Source organism: Elephas maximus, chromosome 2 (genome assembly GCF_024166365.1).
Source record: "Elephas maximus indicus isolate mEleMax1 chromosome 2, mEleMax1 primary haplotype, whole genome shotgun sequence".
Taxonomy (NCBI): domain Eukaryota; kingdom Metazoa; phylum Chordata; class Mammalia; order Proboscidea; family Elephantidae; genus Elephas; species Elephas maximus.
Genome location: NC_064820.1, coordinates 1,179,658 through 1,203,043, shown reverse-complemented (window position 1 = coordinate 1,203,043; position 23,386 = coordinate 1,179,658). Strand labels below are relative to the sequence as shown.

Sequence of the window (23,386 nt, the reverse complement as noted above, 5' to 3'; positions counted from 1 at the left end):
TGCCAGATGGAATACACAGGAATCAAATTGACTACATCTGTGGGAACAGACGATGGAAAAGCTCAATATCATCAGTCAGAACAAGGCCAGGGGCCAACCGTGGAACAGACCATCAATTGCTCCTATGTAAGTTCAAGTGAAACTGAAGAAAATTAGAACAACTCCACAAGAGACAAAGTACAACCTTGAGTATATCCCACCTGAATTTAGAGACCCTCTCAAGAATAGATTTGATGCACTGACCACGAATGATTGAAGACCAGACCAGTTATGGAATGACATCAAGGACATCATACATGAAGAAAGCAAGAGGTCATTAAAAAGACAAGGAAGAAAGAAAAGATCAAAATGGGTGTCAGAAGAGACTGAAACTTGCTCTTGAATGTCAAGTAGCCAAAGTGAAAGGAAGAAATGATGAAGTAAGAGTTGAACAGAAGATTTCAAAGGGTGGTTCGAGAAGACGAAGTAAAGTATTATAGTGACTTGTGGAAAGACCTGGAGATAGAAAACCAAAAAGGAAGAACGCACTTGGCATTTCTCAAGCTGAAAGAACTGAAGAAAAACTTCAAGCTTCAAGTTGCAATAGTGAAGGATTCTACAGGGAGAATATTAAACGACACAGGAAGCATCAAAAGAAGATGGAAGGAACACGTAGAATCATCGCACCAGAAAGAATTTGTGGACATCCAGCCATTTCAGCAGTCAGCATACGATCAGGAGCCAAGGGTACTGAGGGAAGAAGTCCAAGCTGCACTGAAGTGTTGACAAAAAACAAGGCTCCAAGAATTGATGAAATGCCAATTGAGATGTTTCAACAAAAGGATGCAGCGCTGGAAGTGCTCACTCGTTTATGCCAAGAAATTTGGAAGACAGCTACCTGGCTAACAGACTGGAAGACATTCATATTTATGCCTATTCCCACGAGAGGTGATCCAACCGAATGTGGAAATTATCGAACAATATCATTACTAACACCCACAAGTAAAATTTTGCTGAAAGTCATTCAAGAGCGGCTGCAGCAGTATATCCACAGGGAACTGCCAGAAATTCAAGCAGGATTCAGAAGAGGACATGGAACCAGGAATATCATTGCTGATGTCAGATGGATCCCAGCTGAAAGCAGAGACTACGAGAAAGATGTTTACCTGTGTTTTATTGATTATGCAAAGGCATTCGACTGTGTGGATCATAACAAACTATGCATAACATTGCGAAGAATGGGAATTCCAGAACACTTAATTGTGCTAATGAAGAACCTTTACATGGATCAAGAGGCAGTCATTCAAACAAAACAAGGGGATACTGCATGGTTTAAAGTCAGGAAAGGTGAGCTTCAAGGTTGTATCCTTTCACCATACCTATTCAATCTGTATCCTGAGCAAATAATCCAAGAAGCTGGACTATATGAAGAAGAACGGGGCATCAGGATTGGAGGAAGACTCATTAATAACCTGCGATACACAGATTACACAACCTTGTTTGCTGAAAGTGAAGAGGACTTGAAGCACTTACTGATGAAGATCAAAGACCACAGCCTTCAGTATGGATTACACCTCAACATAAAGAAAACAAAAATCCTCACAACTGGACCAATGAGCAACATCATGATAAACAGAAAAGGTTGAAGCTGTCAAGGATTTCGTTTTACTTGGATCTACAATCAACATCCATGGAAGCAGCAGTCAAGAAATCAAAAGATGCATTGCATTGAGCAAATCTGCTGCAAAGGACCTCTTTAAAGTCTTGAAAAGCAAAGACGTCACCTTGAAGACTAAGGTGCACCTGACCCAAGCCATGGTTTTTCAATTGCCTCATCTGCACGCAAAAGCTGGACGATGAATATGGAAGACAGAAGAATTAATGCCTTTGAATTGTGGTGTTGGCAAGGAATATTGAATATATCATGGACTGCCAAAAGAACCAACAAATATGTCTTGGAAGAAGTACAACCAGAATGTTCCTTAGAAGCAAGGTTGACGAGAGTACGTCTCACAGACTTTGGACATATTATCAGGAGGGATCAGTTCCTGGAGAAGGACATCATGCTTGGTAAAGTAGAGGGTCAGTGAAAAAGAGGAAGACCCTCCAAGGGATGGATTGACACAGTGGCTGCAACAGTGGGCTCAAGCATAACAAGGATTGTGAGGATGGTGCAGGACTGGGCAGTGTTTGGGTCTTTTGTACATGGGGTCGCTATGAGTTGTAACTGACTCGATGGCATTCTAACAACAGCAACAACATGGAAGGTGATTACAGTACAGTACATGACACTACATTATAGAACAACTAGTATTTGGCCAAACCACTGGGAACCATAGCCAGTTGACACATACAATTAACCCTCGCACTGTAGTTAGATGGGCTTTAGGAATAAACACAGATCCCCCACAGGAACAGCGGGAACTAAGGACTCCGAACCACTCCAGCAAGGGCGCCGGCCCCTCACTGCATCTGGCAGAGTCGCGTAAGCAGGTGGGAGCGGGGAGGCTCACGGGGAAAGCGGAGGGGCTTCAGGTGCCCTGACGAGGCCATGCAGGGAAGCAGGCGGCAGTCAGAGGCAGGTCCTGCATGAATGGTCAGGCATCTCTGGTCCCTCTGGCTGGTCCTGAGTCAGAAGTGGAGGCAAGAATCAAGGAAGCTATCTACGGTCACTGACCAGGTCCTGGCCATCTGTGCCGGGTGCTGTGAGATGTGGTTTGGCCCCCGGCCTGGCCACTGCAGCTTGTGGGTCCGAGTTCTCTTGTCATCTGTGGTCTCAGGGTGCAGACCAGCGTGGATGGACGAGGAGCAGGGTCCTGTCACTACAGTCCCCAGTGCTTTGTGTGTGTGTATATATATGTGTGCGTGTATGTGTGTGTGCATGTGTGTGTATGTATGTGTGGGGTGTGTGTATGTGTTAGACCTGGGCCTATGCTTTGAGTCCCTGGGAGGGGAGCCCTGGCCCAGCCTTTGGTTCTGCGGAAGCTCTGGCGATTGAGGAAGCGGGGCCCACAGAGGTTCAGCAAACTGCCGGATTAGCAAAGGGTGGGGGAAACCAGGCTGTGAGCTCAGAGAAAATCCCATTCTGAGAGTAGAGGTGCCAGAGCGTCATGGGGTCACGATCCAGGATGGAAGACTTTCGGGAATTCATGGCTGAGCCAAGTGAAACAGAAAGCAGAGGAAGCTTAGCTGGGCTCGCCACGGGGAAACAGAGATCATGGGAGGGCGGAGATGCAGACGGCTTCACTTTAATTTCCTGGACTGAGTCCTGTGGCTTCTTGGCTGCTGCACCTCCCAGGAAAGGTCCTGGGGGTGCTGACATGAAGGGCACTGTCCCAGGAAGGGCCTGGGGATGCTGAGCTACAACTGTGTGAGGTCCCCTAGGCTTCCGGCAGCCCCCCCGCAGCCCCCCGCAGATTCCTCCTGTGCACCCTGAGCCCCTCTGCACCTGCGGTTAGCATAGTGCTGGAGACCTCACACTCTAGAAACATCTGGGCGACCTGGAGTCACATGACTGTACAACTAGAAGGGAATAAGGTTGTCCAGGCCTCCTAGAACATCGGACTTGGGTCGGCAGCTTTTGAGGTGGAGGCTGGCATCCCAGACTCGGAACCTGGGGCGGCCATCCTGTGTCCTGGTGACCACATATGATGCAGTGACTGAGCAGGTCTGGGGACACTGTCTACTCTCTCTCCAACTGCACAAGGTGCTCTGATGTTCAAGAGGAAGAGCTTCCCTGAGGCCACACAGTCAGGACAAGCCCACTCCCACCTCTGGCTCCAGGCTCCAGCTCCCTCGTTCTGCTTGGCTAGCTGATCAGGGTGACACACCCCCTGGGTTACTGAGAAAGTAAGCTGCAGGGGAGCCTGGTTTCCACAGTGGAATTCCCCACGTGGAAACTAAAACCTATGCAGATGGAGCTGCTCACCAAGAGGCAGTGTCCAGCTCGCGGCTTCAGTGAACACTGAGTGACCTCCGTGGGGGTGTCCACCAGCGGGCCCAGACCTGCCAGCTGATTGCCAAGATGGCTGTTGTGGGCGTCCCGAACCCCCTGCCAGAGGAGCTGGCCCTGGAGGCTTTTGCTGCATCCCTGGCAGTTCTTGCTTTAGGCCCTGTTAACTAAAAACAACAAAAACCTGGCTAATTATTCAGGCCAGAGCTGAGCCCCGCCGTCTTCTCAGGGGCTCCCCCAGGACTGTAGGGAGGAGAGGGGAGGGTAGAGAACCGTGTCCCATTGCACTTAAGAACCCTCCATCCCTGGGTCTTGACACGCAGGGTGGACCCACTGAGAAGGTCAGCCACACCTTTGTCCACACGCACATAGCTGCCGGCATCGGTGCCAGGCTTAGTGGAGAGAAATACAACATGCCCAGTCGAGTTTCAGATAAATGAGTTTCGACAAACAACAGATGATTTTTAGTACAAGCACTGTTTGCAGCACACTACCTGGAAAATTATTGCTCACCTATGTGAAGTTCAGGGTTAACTGTGCGACCTGCGTTTCGTCTGGCTCCCTTTTGGGCTGTGGGCAGAACCTCCCTCTCGCCCTCTTTATTTCAGTTTGTTTTTATTATAAATAGTTGAGATGTACAAAATATTGTATTTAAACCCGGACGTATTTTCAGTCTTTAGTACAGCCACAAATTCCAATTATTAAAATTCCATGAGATTCCATGAAAAAGGAAAAAGCACAGAAGATGCATGATGACTGTAACCTGTCGCTGCTGAGTCGATTCCGACTCACAGCGACCCTGTAGGACTGAGAACTGCCCCACAGGGTTTCCAAGGAGCAGCTGGTGGATTCTAACTGCCAACCTTTTGGTGAGCAGCCTGAGTTCTTAACCACTGTGCCACCAGGGTTTCCAGTGAAAATGGTACACACGGCATTATTGAGTCCAACCCCAGCTGAAAGCACAGCTTCTGTTTGTTGTTTTTATTGTGGTAAACATGTACGTAACCAAACGCTCGCAGCTTCAGCAATCTTCACACACGCAGTTGAGTGACATTAGTTGTGTTCACCACGTTGGGCAACCCTCACCACTGTCCGTTTCCACCTTTTCCCATTACCCTGAGCTGAAGCTCAGTGTTTCCCAAGCAATGAGGTCTCTATACATTTTCCTGTTCTAGATGTTTTATGTAAGGGGTATCATACAGTGTTTGTCCTCTTGTGTCTGACTTATTTCGCTCAGCACAATGTGTTCAGGGTCCATCTTTGTCATGGTACGTATCAGAACTTCATTTTTCTATGTGACTGAGTAATAATATCCCATGGTGTGGGTGGACCACATTGTGTTTATCCACTGTGGATGAGCACTTGGGCTGTTCCCACTTTTGGCTAATGTGAATAGAGCTACAGTGAGCGTTGGTATGCAGGTGTCTGTTTGAATTCCTTCTTTTAGTTCTTTGGGGTGTTTACCCAGGAGTGGAGTTGCTGGGTTTTTTTATGGTAGCTCTAGGTTTGACCTTTTCAAAAACCACCGGACTGTTTTCCACAGCAGCTGCACCATTTTACGACCCCACTAGCAATGAGTGAGGGTTTCAGTGTCTCCACAACCCCCTATTGTCCCCGTTTTTCTGATCACTGCCATCCTAGTGGCATGAGGTGGTGTCTCGTTGGGGTTCTCACTGGCATCTTCCTGATGATGTTGAGTGGGGGCCGTTTTGACTGTGGATGCCATCACAGTGACATTTCAGGACACTGATGACCGTGCCATCTTGGGGAGCTGTCCCTAGGAGAAAGGAAGCCTGGGGCACACTGAACGGGAAGGGGTGAAGCAGGCAGGGAGGTGGGGGCCAGGACACTGGGACAGGGCCTGACCCAGAGACCAGGTGGGATGGGGGGTAGGGGGACAGGAGGCTGACCCAGAGGCCAGGCAGGATGGTGGACAGGGGGCTGACCCAGAGGCCAAGCGGGATGGGGGACAGGGGGCTGACCCAGAGGCCAGGTGGGATGGGGGACCCGCTCTCTGTGGAAGGGAAAGGGAGGGAGGAATGCACTCAAACCTGAGAGAAACAGCCTTGGTTTTAGTTTACAAATGAAACAGAAATAGTGAAAAAGGGTGGTGAGTGAGGCCTACACAAATGGGGAAGCCCAGGGCTTCACTGAACCCTCACCGAGGGGCTGGAGGGGAGCTCGGGACAGGTGGTGGATGAAGGGCTGGGGACCTCACCGACAAGGACTTCGGGGCAGGAGCGCACTGCGCAGCTGCTTATCCCTGAGTGCGACTCTGGGCGGCCCTGGGAGGTGCCTGTGGATTGGCCCCACCTGGGCACCTGGCTCCAGGTGAGGCCAAGCTCCCAACACTATGCAGCTTTAGAGGGCTCGGGAAGGCCGGCCACCGGCCGCCCCCTCCGCTGCTGTCCCCGGGGCCTGTGGTGGCCCCCGTGCCCCGGCGCTGCGAGGAGGCCGCCAGGGCTGTTGGGGCCCACGATGCCCGCCTGCACCAGGTGCGTCCCCACGTCCCGGCCCCACTTCCCCGGCGAACAAGGCCCTGCGGCGGGCGCCCCTTCCTCAAACCTCGCAGCCGCGGGCGCCCGCAGGAACCAGTGCGCAGGCTGTGGGCGCGGAGACGTCCGGTGGGGCCATCAGTCATGCGAAGGGCGACATCCCGGCCCTGGGACCCCTTCACCGATGCCTACAGGCGGCCGGCAGGGGGCGCGGGAGGGCCGCAGCGCCGGGGGGCGGGGCCTCTGGAGAGCGGGGAGGAGTACGGGGAGGGGCCTCGGGTGGGCGGGCCTCTGGAGAGCGGGGAGGAGCCTCGGGGGCGGGGCCTCTGGAGAGCGGGGAGGGGCGGGCGGGGCCTGGGCGGGGCGAAGCCTCGGGGCGGGACCTCGGGTGGGCGGGGCCTCGGGGCGGGGCATAGGCGGGGTCTGGGGCGGCCCAGTGGGGGCCCTGAAGTACGTCTGCGGGCGGTAGAGCTAAAGGCCGGAGGATTTCACCTGGGCGTGACTCCCCAGTGACCCGGCGCAGGTTCAGGGTCACAGGTCCAGGGTCACAGGTCCAGGGTCAAGTCAGACTTGCTCCAGTGATCCCCTCGCCCCTCCCTGATCCTGCTGGGAGGGCTTGCTGGGGAGGGTGTCTAGATGATTCCAGCCCAGCTTCGGCCCTCATTCCCGGGGGGCCACTCCCTGCTTTCCTGCCGACCCTCCAACCGGCCCCACAAAATGCCCACGGGTCATATTCCAGTGGGGACCTCTCAGGGCTGCTCTCCGTTGCCGCCCCTTCATCACCCCACCTCCTCCCCTCTGCCCCCGACCCCGCACACCGGCCAGGCTGCTCCCCTGGGGAAGGAGGAGCCTTTCCGAGTCAGCTCCTGCCTCTGCCTCCCCGCTCCCGGATGGTTCCCCACCTCTTCCATCCCCCCTCTTTCCCCTCTCCTCCCTCCCTATCCCCCTTCTCCTCCTCCCCGCCCCCCTCCTGCTGTCCTCTTCCCCCGTTTTCTCCTCCAGCCTCCCTCTTCACTGTCTCCCTCCTTCTCCCCTGGTCCCCCTTGCCCTCTTCTCCCCCTGAGTCTTCCTGTCTCCTGCTTTGTCCTGGAAAGAGGGCCTCCAGCTTGGCCCCTCCCAGCCTGCCAGATCTCCCTGTTTTAGTGGAAGGCCCTGTAGGGAGGGCTTCCTGCACCTGCCCAGGTGTGCCCTTGGGAAACTCCCTGTCCCTCCCTCTGAATAGGCAGGGGTGTCCACAACGGGCCCCCTTCCTCCACCCTGCCAGACTGACCAAGAGTGGGAGAGTGGCTGGAGCCACAGATCGGGGGCACCCATTGGCCCTCCTGGATGGGCACTGGGGCCTTGCACGCATTCCCTGGTCCCGCACTTCAGACTCTGGGAGGGTGGGGAGAACATAGATAAGTGGGTGCCTGTCTCAAGATACACTGGTACCTGTATCCTCTCACCTGTGTTGGGGTTCAGGGCGTGACTCTCATAAGGCTGCCCCAATGTCTTGAAGTGCTCCATCTGCTAGGCCCTCGGGAGGTGTGTGTTGGCAGGCAGGCAGCTCCTTGAAGGTCCCCCACAGGTGGGGTCCTCTGTCCCCTGGAAAGCAAGTCCTCGTTTCTGGAGGGCCCTGGGTGGTCAGGGAAGTCATCTTCTGGGGCAAGGGAAGGCCGCACTACAGACAAGTCTTGTGAACCAAACGTTCAGCGCATGCGACTTTCAGCATGACTTCTAAATGCTCCCGGAAGGGGCTAAGGTAGGGTAGGATGGAGAAGGGCTCTAGAGTGAGGTCGTTTCCTCAGTCTGACCCCAGGCGGCAGACGTCCAGCTGCAGCATCGGGTAGCCATTCGGCAGTCCTCGGGACAATGGGCTGTTCAGTTTCCTCTGACGACAGCGGCGGCGCCTTCCCCTCTGAATCACTGCCTTTCGGGGCTGGGGACAATGCCGTGTTGAAGTGGGGCGGCGTGGTGTTTCTGACTGCATCAGCTCCGGGATCTTCATTTTTTCCTGTTTCACCACGTCCAGAAATTATGTTCCGACAGAGGGGTGCTGGCACTTCCTCCTGAAAACAACACGTGCTTGTGGGGAGGCCAGGGTGTTCCGATGTTGCTGTGTGGCTTTGGGAGCCCAGGCCCAACACACCCAAGTTCGCCCAGTCACAGTAGAGGGCCAGCCAAGATCGAGGTGCCAGCCAGGCAGCCGAGGCCACCACCCCCTCTCCCGCTGGGGCCTGGGACACTCGTGGTTCCGCCTGGGTGGGGGTCTCATATCACCCAAGGGCCGGAGGCGCAGAGAGGAGCAAGGGGCCTGGGCCTCAGGTTGACCCCGCACTGCCAACCCCAGCCCTTGTGGGGGATTCCAGACTCCCCGAGACTCTACCCTCTTCTCCTTCCCTTGCCCCCCACCCCCCACCCCGGCTTTCACGGTTTGGGAGCAGTAGTGACAAACCCCCTCCTACGGAACTGCACAGGCTTTAAAAGCAGGGAAATCACTAGCCTTTAAAAACTGGAGATCCCACCTATAGACACAGAGCTCAGAGGGTGGTTGTGGCCTGGGGGGGCGGGAAGTGACTGCTAATGGGTAGGGGGTCTGTTTGGGTGACAGCAGCCCCGCCCCCCGTGTTTAAGGATCTTCCGTCCCTGGCATGGCCCCCTGCTGCCTCCCCTAAGCAAGCAGTGCCCCACACTCTGTGGGTGGGTGGAGCTGTCCCCTGCCCTAGGTCCCAGCCTGGTGCTCTGCATCTTGTCCTAGGCTCAGGAGGCTATGGGTTCTGGAGGACTGTATGGGTACCCCGGGGCTCCATAACAAAGCACTGCAAACAGGGTGGCCCTGATCCACAGAGATTTGTTCTCTTAGAGTTATGGAGACTGGGAGTCTAAAATCAAGGGGTCTGTGGGACCAGGCTCCCTTAGAGCCCTGGGGGAGGTCCTTCCTTGTATCTGGGTGGCTCCAGGCATTCTCTGGCTGCTGGCCACATCACTTCGTCTCTGCCCTACCTTCACATGCCTGCCCCTCTGGGTGGGTCTAGTGTGTCCTGTCCTCCTCTTGTACAGACACCAGGCTTTGCCAGTCCAGGTGACTTCCTCCTTTGTATCCCTGACTCAGTCACACCTGCCACCTGCCAAACCAGGCGACTGCCTCCTCTGGATCCCTGACTCAGTCACACCTGCCACCTCTCAATCCAGGTGACAATCCATGTGACTGCCTCACCTGGATCCCTGACTCAGCCACACCAGCCAAGACTCTATTTCTAAGTAAGGTCACTATCTGAGGTTCCAGGGGATGTCAGTCTTGGAGGACATTAATGGACCCGCTGCAAGGACTTCCCCTGATCTCCAGGAGGGAGCCGGGGCCCTCGGGAGCCGCAGGTGGCCCGTGAGTGGTGAGCTGAGTGGACAAGGTGATGATCAGGATTCTCCCTCCTCCTGGTCCTACAGTCTGACTACCGGAAGTTGGAGTCCCAACTGGGCCTTTATTGAATCTCTGCCCGTCTCGGCTTTTTCCCTCCCCCCAGCTGCTCCTCTCCATTCCATGTTCTACCCTGCCCTTCTGGAAACTTCTCCTGTAGCAGCTGCGGCCCCTCCTGTTTACCACCTCACCTGCGTGCCCCTGCGTCTCGAGGTCCCCCTCACACCCCTCTCTCCTTGCCTCCAAGGGTACAGGAGCTAGCTGATGGTGTCTCGTCCACCCCTTTTCATGATGAACACTCCCTTTTAGGTGCTAAACCAGCCTGGAGTGGCAATTTGTGGCATAGAACAAAACCACCCAGCCCCTCCTGAGACAAGAACGGCCAAGTTCATCGCTGCTTTGGTTGCCTAGCCAAATAGTTTTAATTGTGCTTTTCATGGAGTGATTTACTGTTCAGTCAAGATGTCTCCCTGAATGGTTGTGTGAATTATGGTGAAGCCCTTGTGTGCCCCTATGACTCGCTCTTTCTCTCTCTCTCTCTCACACACACACACGTAATAAAACACACACACACTAGCATGTTCACTCTCACATACGTACATGTGTACATACACAATCACACACACTCATAAACATACACACATATACACGATAACACACATATACTCGCATCTACACACATACACTTTATCAAAGAGTAAAATCTCTGAATCTGTTAAAAGTAAAAAGCAAAGAGATTTATTGAGGGTCCTGAATTGGTGAAACACAGGGCAGAGAGGAATCTCCCAAGTGCTCCAACACCCTGAGGGGGCGGTAAGCCTTTGCCGGGGTAAAACAGGGAAGCTGAGCAGGGAGGTAGACCATCCGTAAGAGGGGAGGGGCAGGAGAGACCATCAACACCATAATCTCCCTCATCATCAGCGTTCCACCCCACCCTTGTTAGCTAAGAGCCCTAAGGGTTGGGGGAGCCGTGGCTACGTTCTCAGGAGCCCAGAGGCCTAATTCTTCTGTCAGCTGAAGTCTGATTCAAAGTGGAGTCTAGTTAACAATACGAGTTTGATTCAAACTGGGATTAGCTATCCTGTTCCAGCCAGGTGCCTCAATCTGGAGTATTCCTACAAAACTTAAATTCAGACACAATAACACACAGTCACACACACAGTCGTGTTCTCACACACTCACAGACGTCCATTCACACACCCACACTCGCATACGCATGCTCAGCCCAGCCAAGTGGGGTTGATGTCCCACCCCAGCCACCCTTATAAACCCCATGTGCACACTTGGTGGGGCCTGCTCTTTATTTAGCGATATTTGTCGAGCCCCCATGGGCCCCTGTCAGACACTGGAAATGCTACAGAGGGCAAGACACGCTTCCTGCACCCCAGAAAGTTAATTCTAGAACCTTCCATTGATAAGATGAGGGCACACGCAGGATTGTAATAACCACAGCAGAAAGAAACCAGCACCGTGCCCTGGCTCCCTATCGGATCCCGCTGCTAACGAGACCTCCCCAGCCCCCAGGCCGGATGGCTGGTGGCAGCGCTTAGCTGCCCTGGTTCCTGCGTGCCGGATCCCCTGTGCCCTCAGAGAGATGAGCTGAGCTTTGAGCCAGGCCTGCCTGTTTCCGTAATAGCTCCGTTATTTAGATTTTATTTCTTTGCTTCCAAACAACTAAGAGAGATTATCTGTCAAACAGGCTGGCGGTGACCTTGGTTTTACTAGAGACGAGTTTAAAGCTGGCCTCCTGCCAAACCGCGACGACGCGTTTGATGTCGTGGCGGCAGCACTGGCAGCTGAAGCTGGGGGCTGTGGGAGCAGGCGGGCCTTCCAGCCTCCACCCACACGGCATCTTCCTCATGGACACCGTCTCCTTCCTGAGTAAACTTGTACTAATACAACCCGGAGAGCCAAAAGTACACAAATCCTAAGTTTACTGTTTCTTGAATAATCAAAAAGTGATCGTGGAACCACCACCCAGATATAAAACAGAATGTTACCCCCATTAGACCGGCTGCTGTTTGCTTGACTCGCAGCAGCCCCGTGTGTGTCGGAGTCGGGTGTGCGCCTTGGGGTTCTCAGTAGCTGATGTTTTGGAAGTAGATTGCCAGCCCTTTCTTCTGAGGCATCTCTGGGTAGACTCGAACAGCCATGCTCGGGAACTGTTACCACCACCCAGGGACTTCCTTCTAAACAATTCAAGGGCCATAAAACACTAATTCTAACACCACCCCACCCCATCTCTTATGCTGTTGTTGCTGTGTATTTTAATTCTACAGATATTTCAGGTTTTATATACTGAAACCCCACACTGTGTTATCATTGCTGTCTGATGCAGTCCCCGTTCTCGTGGATTCCCCCATATATATGTCCTTCCTGTGTTTCCGCGCTTCCATGGGAAATCATTTGCTTTGTGCTTGGGATGACCCCTCCCAGCCTTTGCTTATCTGGAAATGTCTTTATTTTGCTTTCGTTTGTGTGAACGTGTTTGCTGGTGTGGAGAGCATGACTGTTTCCTTCAGCACGTTAAAGATGTCATCCCGCGTTTTCTGGTCTCCGTCCCTGCTGCATCCCTGCAGGCCCGCGGTCACGTCCTGCCAGAGTGGAGGCCTCACGTCTCTTCCCTTTTCTAACCTACACACCTTTTCACCTCAGATATGGAGTCTGGCAATTAGACAGTTGGCTCTGGAAATCCCTGGGTGGTGCAAACGGTTAACATGCTCGGCTGCTAACTCAAAGGTTGGAAGTTCAAGTCCACCCAGAGATGCCTGGGAAGAAAGACCGACACATAGCAACCGTTGGAAGAAAGGCCTGGCTATCCACGTGTGGAAAATCAGCCGTGGAAGACCCCGTGGAGCACAGCTCTACTCTAACACACGTGGGGTCACCACGGGTTGGAGCTGGCTTGATGGCAACTGCTTGTGGTTAATTCGTTGACCTTGGGTTTTTTTTTAATCATTATTTTTCTTTCTTTTTACTCATCAGCATCTTTGTATTAAATATTTTTGACCTGTGAGGTTTGTCTCTTAAGAAGGAAACAACCCATTAAACTTGGGGCAGATTGACCTTGTATTGGTGGTGAATTTTGAGTTATGACACCTATTGCAGTAGCCAGGCGGGCTTATTTTTAAAATGTGTTTTTAACTCATTGCCCTGAGAAAGGAGCCCTGGTGGCGCAGTGGTTAAGACCTCAGCTGCTAACCAAAAGGTTGGCAGTTCGAATCTACCAGCCGCTCCTTGGAAACCCTATGTGGCAGTTCTACTCTGTCCTGTAGGGTCGCTGTGAGTTGGAACCGACTCGATGGCAATGGGTAAAGTGAGGGGGTATGGGCCCAGAGAAAATAGAAATTGATGACTTGCAGCATTTTCACAAAAGAGTGGTTCTCTACAGATAGCAGTGGACTTTAATAGCTTCTTAGTCTGACTTCTGTCATGTGATTCAAGCCAAATATTTAGGTTTGAATGAGGAAATTAAACCAAGAGATAGTTACCTAATGGAGATTTTGTCAGTCTGTTTTAGGGTAAAAACATCATCAAGTTGAGTGAAGCAGAAAGAAAGGTTTTATTCAGCAGATATTCAAAGAGGCAAAAGTAGGAAAAGGACACACATGCTGCCAGGGTCCAGGGAATTGTTACCAAATCATCAGTATGTGTTAACATTACAAATGGGCAAAACCACTGAAAGCTTCACCTTTTCCCAGATTGGCCAGAAACTGGTAAATCACCGTGATTCTACATTTTGAATCATCTTTCTTAACAATCATTGGCACATGGTTTTGCTAACAACAGTTAGCAGGGTGTTCACTGGTCCTGAAATCTTGCTCCTCGCTCAGTGCTAACGGAGAAGGTATGTGGGTCTTTGTGCTGTTTTATGACTTGTTTATCAGACAGCTTCCCTAGAAGATGTTTCCCAGGATTGTCCTAGCTATCGTGTTTATACCTCAGGCCCAGCTGGTGTGTCCTTGTGAGCTCAGCGCCAGCTGGGTCACGTTCTAGGACAGGGAATAGTGGCCCCAATATTATCTCCTGAATCAAATCAAACCTATTTCCCCTTCTCACTTCTCTTTATGGAATAGAGACGAAAGTCAAGAAAAAGAGGTTCTGGTTCAGTTTGCAAAATTTGAAGTTCAAAGCTTAAGAGGCTCGTGCAGTTCGGGAAGCTGTTTGGCAGAATCTATGAAAGCTGAGATGGAGTGTGCGTCTGGCCTGGGAGCTCCCCTGGGGGTTATGATGGAATCCTGTCCCCCAAAAGAGATGCACCTCTCAAAGTGACCTTGTTTGGAAACAGGATCTTTGACCATGTAACCAGCTAACATGAGGTCCTGCTGGGGTAGTTATTGTTGGGTGGGGTAGGCCCAAATCCCTCTGAGTGGTGCCCTTGTGGAAGGAGAGACACTGCAGCGCAAGCAAGGAATGCCTGGGGCCACTACCAGGAGCCTGGAGAGAAAAGAAAGGACCTTCCCCGAAAGCCTTCAGAGCGTGGGGGAGGGAGCTGTCCATGGACACGTGAACACTTGTGGAGGTGGCTCCGGCTGCAGCAGCCCTGCGTGGAGGCGAGGCTTTGTCCTCCCTCACTGGTGTCTGTGAAGACGGTGTTGGAGATCCACACCTGGCAGGTGTGAAGCCTCTCCGCCTTGAAATCTCTTCCTCCACCATCTTGGGGAGGGGGCAGCTGGGTTCCCAGAGGTGCCTGCCACTGAGGCCCAGAGGGGAAGGGCCCACTGAAGTCCTGGGGATTTGGAGCTGACTTGCATCCTTCAGTTGCAGTGTTAAGTTGTCCTTGTGACTTTTTGTTTTACCAAATATGATACTGTTTTTGCTCAAAAGAGCAAGGACAGGTTGATGCAGCTCTCGTTTCTAAGAAACCAAGTAAGGGCGATACAGAGACAGGATGGGCTGACACCCAGAAGAGGGCAGGGGGCAGTGGGGGGCGGCGGACAGCCCCACAGACCTCGGGAAACAGAAGGGGAGAGCTGGCCCTGGCAAGTGTCCCTCTAGTATCCCAGAGCTGAGGAGCGCCAGTGGCCCAGAAGATATGAGGCAGCCGTCATAGGCCCTGAGGTACTGGTCCTGCCTTGAGCTCTGCATCGGGGGTCCTGGCTGTGTGTTGGGGCTACAGCTCCATGTTTGGGGTCCCAGGCTCCACGCTGGGGATCCCAGCTCTGCCTTGGGATCCTGGCTCTGTGTTGGGAGTCCCAGCCCCATGTTGGGGGTCCCAGCTCCATATCAGGGATGCTGGCTCTGGTTGGGGGTCTTGGCTCCATGTTGGGGGTCCTAGACGCATGCTGGGGTCCCAGCTCCATGTTGGGGGTCCCTGGCTCCATGCTGGGAATCTTGACTTTGTGCCTGGGTGGGGTTCTAGGCTCTACATTGGTGGGTCTTGGGCTCCATGTTGGGTCCTGGGGTCTGGATTTAGGGTCTTGAGTAGTTTGGCACACACAGCACAGTGAGCCCAAGAAGGGAGGAGATGTGAACCAGGGCAGACAGGTGTGAGGGTTGGTGGTGGCCAGTCCTGCTCCCCTGAGACAGAATCTGCTGTGTTCCCTGTGCTTTGGCCTGGGCAGGCCTCCCACCCAGCCCGCTGCGGCTGCATACACAGGGCTTTGGGGGAAACGATCCTGCTGAGAGGTCTTCGGCACTGCCTTTGCCCCTCGCAGAGGCTGTGACCCCAGGAGAGAAGGGACGAGAGGAGGGACCCATACTCCTGCTGTCTTCTGTTTGCCCCCAGCAGGCCTCCCCCAGGGACACCTCCTGGGTTGGACACGTCACTGTCCAGGAACCAACTCAGGAATTCAACCTGCAGAATGCAGGCCTTTTTGTCAGGGCTGCGTTTACAGATTAGACTCTTTTGTGCTCAGACCACTTTGTGACTGAACAAATGTCTGCTGGCTGCCCTTTCCGTGTTTATAGACAGCAAGATAGAAATAGCCCTGGTTCCCCCACTGCCAGGAAGACGAGGGGTGGGGCACACAGCAGGACACTCAGGAGCAGCAGAGATGCACCAGGAGCCAGGCCAACACGGCTGCGTCCTTCGAAACGGGAAACAAGCTGCAGGAGCACAGGGCAGCCTGCGTGGGCTCCACTGTTTTGGAGGTGTGCTGTGAGCCACGCCTGTTTTCTGTTTTCTCTGACGGGTGCTGTTTTTTAAATGAGTGAGTTCTGTGCACATGTATGTGTGTGCTCTAGCCTTCCAGGTCAAAGCCCAGCCTGGTCCCACCCCAGGTACCCCTTCTGCCTGGCTAATTGCTGGGCTCAGCTTTTGGCTTCACACTTGTAAAATGGCATGCTGGTGGGGGCATCTGACCTCCTCTAACTTCACAAGGGGGAAGAAGAATCAAGATAAGCCCAAAGCTGATTTTTATGAGGTGGATGTCAAACACACCTCCTTTCTCCAGCCTTTTTACCAACTCTGATACCAGCTGTCCCTCTGTTGGGTTGGATAATTCATTGCAATGGCCACACAGAACTCACCGACTATACTCACGATTATCGGGTTTATTAGGAAAACTTGGTGGCGTAGTGGTTAAGTGCTATGGCTGCTAACCAAGAGGTCACCAGTTTGAATCCACCAGGTGCTCCTTGGAAACTCTATGGTGTAGTTCTACTCTGTCCTATAGGGTCGCTATGAGTCCGAATCAACTCAACGGCAGTGGGTGGGAGAGAAGTAATAGGTTACAATTCAGGATCAGGAACAACTCAGGATACAGCTCTTCAATCAGGACAGCTTCTTCTCAGCTGGGCCTACAGACAGGTCTCTCTCTGGCCCTCAGCCCCTTGGCCCCTTGGCCCAGCCTCTGCCCTGCTTGGAAAAGAGTTACAGAGCTCTTTAGCTCTGCCAGTAAATGCCTGGAAGCATCCCACTCTGCCGGGGAGCTTTGCATTGTGAGTTGGCACACCCACTGTATCTGCTTCTCTCTGTGGGCTGGGAAGCCCACCATACCATCTTGTGCCAGGCTCCTGGTTCTGCTGCTGCCATTTCTCTGCCATAGCTTCTCACTATCTCTGGTGTTGCGGCTCTGTCTCCTGGGTCTAGGAGGTTCTCAGCACAGGAACCTTGGAACCAAAGGACCCGCTTTGCTCCCAGCTCCTCTTTCTTGGTGGTAGGTCTTTCTGCCTCTAGGATGACTCATTTTAAGCCTAGAGGAATGGCAAAACTGACCAGTCCCCTCGTTAGAGCTTCATCCACCTCATTTGCATGGTACCAGCCCCCACATGGGTGCCATGCACCTTATTTGCATCAGCAGCAAGATGTCCAATCCCCTTGGTGGGCCATAAGTGCCTTATTTGCATAGTCCCTCCCCATCTTTGTGTGGGAGTCACAAAGACTATGGCTAGCAGGGTCATATTAAGGAGCTCACTGCACTGCAATGCCCCAGAGTCACACCCCAGGCACTCCTTCTGCCCCAGGTAACTGCCAACTGGCTGGACTTCATGCCCTAAGAATCACATGGTACTTGCACCCACACTGGGTCTGTGAGGTTGCCCACATGGCCGTGAAGAGCAGCTCTCCTTCCATCACCGTGGAAAATCTGCCGAGGATTATGACGATGGCACAGGACAGGGCAACATTTTGTTTTGTTATACATAGGTTGCCATGAATCAGAGCCAACTAGATAGCAACTAACAATAGCAGCAACAACCACCACCAGGATGGATGTTGGGTTGGTTCCATTCTGGGCTGATAGGAGCCTGCTTCTGGAAACATTCTTGGGCATGTATTTGGCATCTGAACAAACATTCTTGTTGGGAGGGGAGTTACTGGGTCATAAGGGAGACACATGCTGAGTTTGAGAGGCTCCTGGCAACTTCTCCAGAGTGGAGGCACCGTCCACACCCATCAGCAGCAGCAGCAGGGGCGTTCCGGTGGCTCCACATCCTCACCAGCACCCTTGGTGCTGTCTTTCCAGCTGGTTACTTGCAGGTGCTCTGGCTGGTGTTTAGCAGTGTCTCCTGTGCTTTTCAGGTGCGCCTGGTGGATGCAGGATTGTGTGAGCCGCACCTGGACAGCCTGCTCCGTGAAGAGTCTGCACCCTTTCTCCTGGTTTTAGCTTTTTCTTGTTGATTTGTAGGATGGGGTTGAGACACTGGAATACAAGGCCTGTGGTAGTTATAAATGCAGCAAATATCTTTTGACAAACTGAAGTATTTAGTTTTAATTAAGAGCAGTTTACCAGTTTATTTTGTTGTTGTTATTCTCGTTTATCTTTTACTAACAGTGCTTTTTGAGGCAGCCATTATTTTCTGAGTGTGATCTGGGTGGTACAAACAGTGAATGTGTTCAGCTTCTAACCAAAGTGTTGGAGTTTCGAGTCCTTGCACCTTGGAAGCAAGGCCTAGCAATCTACTTCTGAAAAATCAGCCATTGAAAATCCCATGGAGCAAACCTCTACTCTGAGATAGAGGGCCGCCATGAGTCACGATCTACTAGACAGCTCCTGGTGGTGATGGTGGTGATGGCGGTGGTGATGATGGAGGTGGTGATGATGGTGGTGGTGATGGTGGAGGTGGTGATGATGGTGGTGGTGATGGTGGAGGTGGTGATGATGGTGGTGGTGATGGTGGTGGTGGTGGTTTTTGTGGTGGTGGTTGTGGTGGTGGTTGTGGTGGTGATGGTGGTGGTGATGGTGGAGGTGGTGATGGTGGAGGTGGTGATGATGGTGGTGGTGATGGTGGAGGTGGTGATGGTGATGATAATTGTGATGGTGGTGGTAGTGGTGATGATGGTGGTGATGCTGACAATGTTGGTGGAGGTGATGGTGGTGGTGGTGGTGATGATGGTGGAGGTGATGATGATGATGATGCTAGGGGTGATGGTGGTGGCAGTGATGATGCTGGTGGCGATGATAGTGTTGGTGGAGGTGATGGTGGTGGTGGGTATTTTACTCATACCAGGCACCGCCTAGCTGGGGGGCCACTCACGGAGGTCTGGGCTGGGCCTGCTGGTTTGGGCTGGGCTCACCTCAGCCCCAGGTGGGCTCTGCTGCATTCTGAGGGAGAAACAGGGGACCCAGCCGTCCATCAGCTGGGCAGAAAGGCCCCTGTAGGCACCAGAACTTCACTGAAATCTGAGGGTTACTTCTGAACCTTCTTTGGGGGCCTGAGTGGCTGGGAAAAACCTGGTATACATTAGGCTGGTGAACAGGATTCTGGAGAAGGAACCAAGTGCAAAGATCAGTGAGGCCTGAGGGATGTCAGGCCCTGCCCAAAGCCAGCCACTCCACTCCCTGCTGCCCCCCCCCCACCCACCACAACAGGGCAGCCTGGCTGGCTGATCCCTGAAACTCTGGTGAGAAGGCCAAGAGAGAGCAGGGTGCTCCTAGCCTACACCCAGAAATGTAGCCTGGGGTGGGGGGCTTCCTGAGCTGCCTCCACACTGAGTCTTCTTGAGCCAGGGTCGGGGTGGGTAGGAGCCAAGGGAGGTGGGAGTGCGGGGTTGGCAGGAAGGTGGAGGAGTGGGGGATAAGTATGAGGAGGGGAGAGGATGAGAGCGTGGGGAGGGTACAGACACCCATGGGGCTGTGTGGTGGGGAGTACTTGGCGGCGTGGTGGCTGATTACCCAGGTTTCTCTAAGCTTTGCCCTGATGGTCAGGGCTGTTCCTCAGGGCCTGCCCTGGGACACTATCGCCAGCGGGAGGCCATGCACAACCCCTGGGATGGCTGTGTGGTGGCCATGCATGGACAGAAGTGGATGGAGAGCCCTCGCTGGTGGCTAGGGTGACTTCAGGCATTTCCAAAGGGGCTAAATACACCCCCTCCTGCATCGCCAAGCAGAAGCATGCACTCCTGGGCTGTCTCCTTGGGGGCATCTGGGGGAGGCTGTGGAGCCCCCACAGGTGGGCGTCGGGGCTTCAGCCACGGTCCCGTGGCCTCCCGTGGGCTCCCAAGCTCAGCAAGCTGGGCGGGAAACCTATCCCAGAGGAGGTAGGCAGGGTTCAGGAAAAAGGGTCCAGAACCTTTAACCTACAGCTGAGTCCCAGGCCCCCTGCATGCTTTCAAATCACTGCCCCTGCTGCCTGGGTGCCTCCTCCATGCTCCCATGACATCCTAGGTAGTCCAGGTAAGAGAACACCCTAGGATTCCCCAAGTCGTACTTACTTAACCCTGTGTGTGCTGTCACATGTAAGAGGTTCTGTGTTCGGTAGACTGAATTTTTCTGCAGCAGACTTTGGTGTTCAGAAGTGAGTCAGGGTCCTTGTGCCTCGATAAATTGTTCAATGCTGAGTCCCTGTTCCCTGCATGGCAGCCCCTCCCCCCCAAATGCAGTCACCAGAACATCCCCTCATACTCAGGAAGGTCTCCTGTGCTTGTCACTGGTAACTGTGCAGGTTCCTTATCTTTTTTTAAATGGTTGTTTAAATGGTTGCCTGTGATCACCCAAGGGCAGCCATCTCCCTCCCAGGCTGGGAGGGAGGTGGCTGCTTCTAGCTATGCCCGAAGACCTGCCCGTGGGCTTCCAGGCTCATCTAGCCCTGTCTTCCTGTAAGCAAGTCCTCTTTCCCACCTTGGCAAAACAAACAAAAATAAGGTTGATATCTTTGGGTTTTAGCTCAGTCGCTTTAAGGACAGCAGTTTGGTGTTGCTTGAGTCCCTCAGTTCACCATAGGCCTGGCTAAGGCTTTTCTGGCCTTTGAGCTGTATTTTGTCCTTCTCCTGGACCCGTTTCATCTTCATGCCCAAGAATAGCTTGACTTGGCCCTCATTTTAACTGGTAGTTTTTTCAAGTTCACTTTATTTTCCTTCAGCATTTCTTGTGACAACACCCCAGCTGCTTCTTGAGCCCATTTCTGCCATGGAACGTTCTACTCGGTCGGTCTGGTTGCTGTTCCTTGGAGGTGGCCTGTCTTACTTCTCTGTAAGCTTCTAGAAAGTTCTCCATGATGTTCCCAGGTTGCTCTAAAAGATTTCTCAATGTAGAGGTCTTCTTATCTCTGTTGTTCAAGGGGCTCAGGGTCCCAGCCCACCTGACCCTCCCACCCTGGCAGAGGCTGTGCCCCCCAGGGAAGACTTGGGGTTTTACATATCCCTGTGGAGCTTCCTGCTGGTCTTGTATGCAGGGCTCTGAGGTCCCCGGCCTGGCCAACATCACCAGAACCATTCAGGGGCAGGAGGGGCACCTCCCAGCTCTGCCAAGCCTGTCTCAGGGTTCAGGCCCCCCAGGCTATGTGGGGGAGAGGGGCCCAGCTTGTCCCAGGGCTCAGGCCCCCCAGAGCCCCAGGCCATGTGGGGGAGAGGGGCCCAGCACCCTGCCCAGCCTCCTCCTGGCTTCTCTGGGGTTTGTCTGGTCCCTAATACAGCTCTGACACCCACCTGAACCCCTTTTCTGCATGTTGCCAGGGCTGGGCTGGCATCCTCACTGGGTTGCCTGGCTTACTGTCCACTCTCAGATTTGTATGAACTGAGTGAGTCGGTGGCCTCACTCACCGCTGTGCCTGGAAGGGGCCGTGGCAGCCGTAAGCCCAGCCTTGGGGTCTGGACTCTGAGGGCCAGGCCAAGTTGCTCTGGACCCTGCGCTTTCTTACTGGGCTGCACCGTGAACATCTGTCAAAGCTTTATTTGGAAAGAAGTGACTGGGGAGTCAAAGCCAGAACTAGAAGGCTAATACGCTGTGTGGATGGTGCAGACTTCAGAGGAAAGGGGGGACCTGCGCTGCTTCAGTTTTCTTCTGATTCAGGGATGCATGCCCGTTGGGGAGTGCTGGCGTGCTGTCATCACGTCTCTCTAGCCCTTTCATCCAGGTTTCTGTTTGCTTGTTCTTCCGACAACCTCTTCAAATCCTGGAGAGGTGGCCTGTCCGGCTGTCCTCAGAGGGAGGTGCCCCCAGGACAGACGGCCTGTGGGGGGAGAACCTGGGAGATGCCTGCCATCCCTTCTGCTGTACCCCTTGCTGATTTGCTTCAGGTGGTGGCAGGGACCTTCGGTGCTGTCCCTGGGCAGTCTTCTCTGAGAGTCTCCCAGAGCCCCCACCTCAGATGGGGGGGAGGTTGCCCGGGACCTGCAGGGTGGCAGAGGCCCAGACAGATCAGCTCACGGAGGTGAAGGGCCTGTGCCCTGCTGTCCTCCACCCCATCCTGCCCGGAGAGGCCACCGCACCTTCATTTTATAATAACATTAGCCCTGGGTAACTAACTTCCCTTACCCCTCCCTCCCCCGCTCCTTCTTCCCTTCCTCTTTCCTTCTTCACTCCCCTTCCTCTTCCCCTACCCCTCATGGGCTTCTCCTCCCCTCCTCCTCCTTTCCCCTTCCTCTTTCTTCCCTCCTCTTCCTCTCTCCCCCTTTCTCCTGGCTTCTTCTCCCCTCCTCCCCTTTCCTCCCTCTCTTCCCTCTTCCTCTTCCTCCTCCTTTCCTCCCCCCACCTCTCCTCCTCACTCAGGGTCATGGGGTCCAGCAACAGAGTCCTCTTCCCTTTCCCAGGCTGGCTGGGCTGCCTGAGGACAAACCAGGGAGCTTTCAGAAAGATGTTTCCAGTGCCCCTTCCAGCACGGCCCCTTCCCTGCTGCCCCAATGCCAGAAACACGTTCACACCAAGAACAGTGTAGCCACTCCCTTTGCCGGCTTCCTGACGCCCTGAAGGCCTGGCAACCCTGTGTGCACATTCACTGAACATCTAGTCCCGAGGACTCAGGAGAAGGGTCATCCCTCCAAGGCCCGTGCGGAATGGAGGACCCCAAGGCGGTATGTCTGTGACTCAGAGGAGAAGGCCCTAGTGGGCACACATGTCCTCCAGCCGTCCTGCTAGTGTGACTGGAACTTCCACTTCAGAGTGGCGGAGTGCAGCAGGGGCCATGGGCGAATCTGCCTGCGGAGCGGTGACTGTGTCCACTGGCCACCCCAGCGCCCAGCTTGCCCAGCGTGTGGTGCCACACCGCAGAGCTGCTGTTGGAGCTGACAAGGGTCTGTTGAGGGCGTGGGGCTCAGTTGACAACTAACTTCCAAAAGGATGATGACGGCACTGATTGAAGCCCACCACATCTGTTTAAGTCCACCAGCTTATAAGGACATTTAAAAAACCTTTGGAGCATGATAGCAAACCGATTTGCTACCTTGAAAACGGCTCAGTCAGGGAGATGCAGGAGGAGCCTTGGTGGCATGGTGGTTAAGCTCTTGGCTGCTAACTGAAAGGCTGGTAGTTTGAACTTACCAGCCACTCCCTCCACAGGAGAAAGATGTGGCAGTCAGTTTCCGTAAAGATTTACAGCCTTGGAAACCCTATGGGCAGTTCTGCTCTGTTCTGCAGGGTCCCTATGAGTTGGAATCAACAGCACTGGGCAAGGGAGATGCAGCAAGGGTTTACCTGCAGGAAGTGCACCTTCAGTAGCCAAACTCTGGGCAAGGAAGCTGCCCATGGAAAATTACTCCAGTGAGTTAATGGCAGGCAAATGATGCCTTAGGAAACCACTATTTTGCACACCCTGATGAATTGATAAGGAGCCCCTGGTTGTGGAAACAGTTAACAAGCTTGGCTGCTAACTGGGAAGGTTGGCGGTTTGAGTCCACCCAGAGGTGCCTTAGAAGAAAGGTCTGCTGATCTCCTAAAAATCAGCCATTGAAAACCCCGGGAGCATAGC

General features: G+C 53.6%; 1 protein-coding gene and 1 long non-coding RNA gene across 3 annotated transcripts in view; one reads left to right on the top strand and one right to left on the bottom strand.

The window, feature by feature from the left end:
* SLC12A7 (solute carrier family 12 member 7) overlaps window positions 1-23,386 on the top strand; it is a 114,150-nt gene that overhangs the window by 14,778 nt on the left and 75,986 nt on the right. The gene's annotated exons all lie outside the window — the stretch shown is intronic.
* Window positions 1,827-8,210, bottom strand: LOC126062467 (uncharacterized). Of its 2 annotated transcripts, XR_007514066.1 has the most exons (4): window positions 7,872-8,210; window positions 6,919-7,045; window positions 3,908-6,614; window positions 1,827-2,605 (listed from the first exon to the last, which is right to left on the bottom strand). It is a non-coding gene; the product is annotated as an uncharacterized LOC126062467 (long non-coding RNA). The 2 variants fall into 2 exon arrangements; XR_007514065.1 differs by lacking the exon at window positions 1,827-2,605 and having other exon boundaries at window positions 3,451-6,614.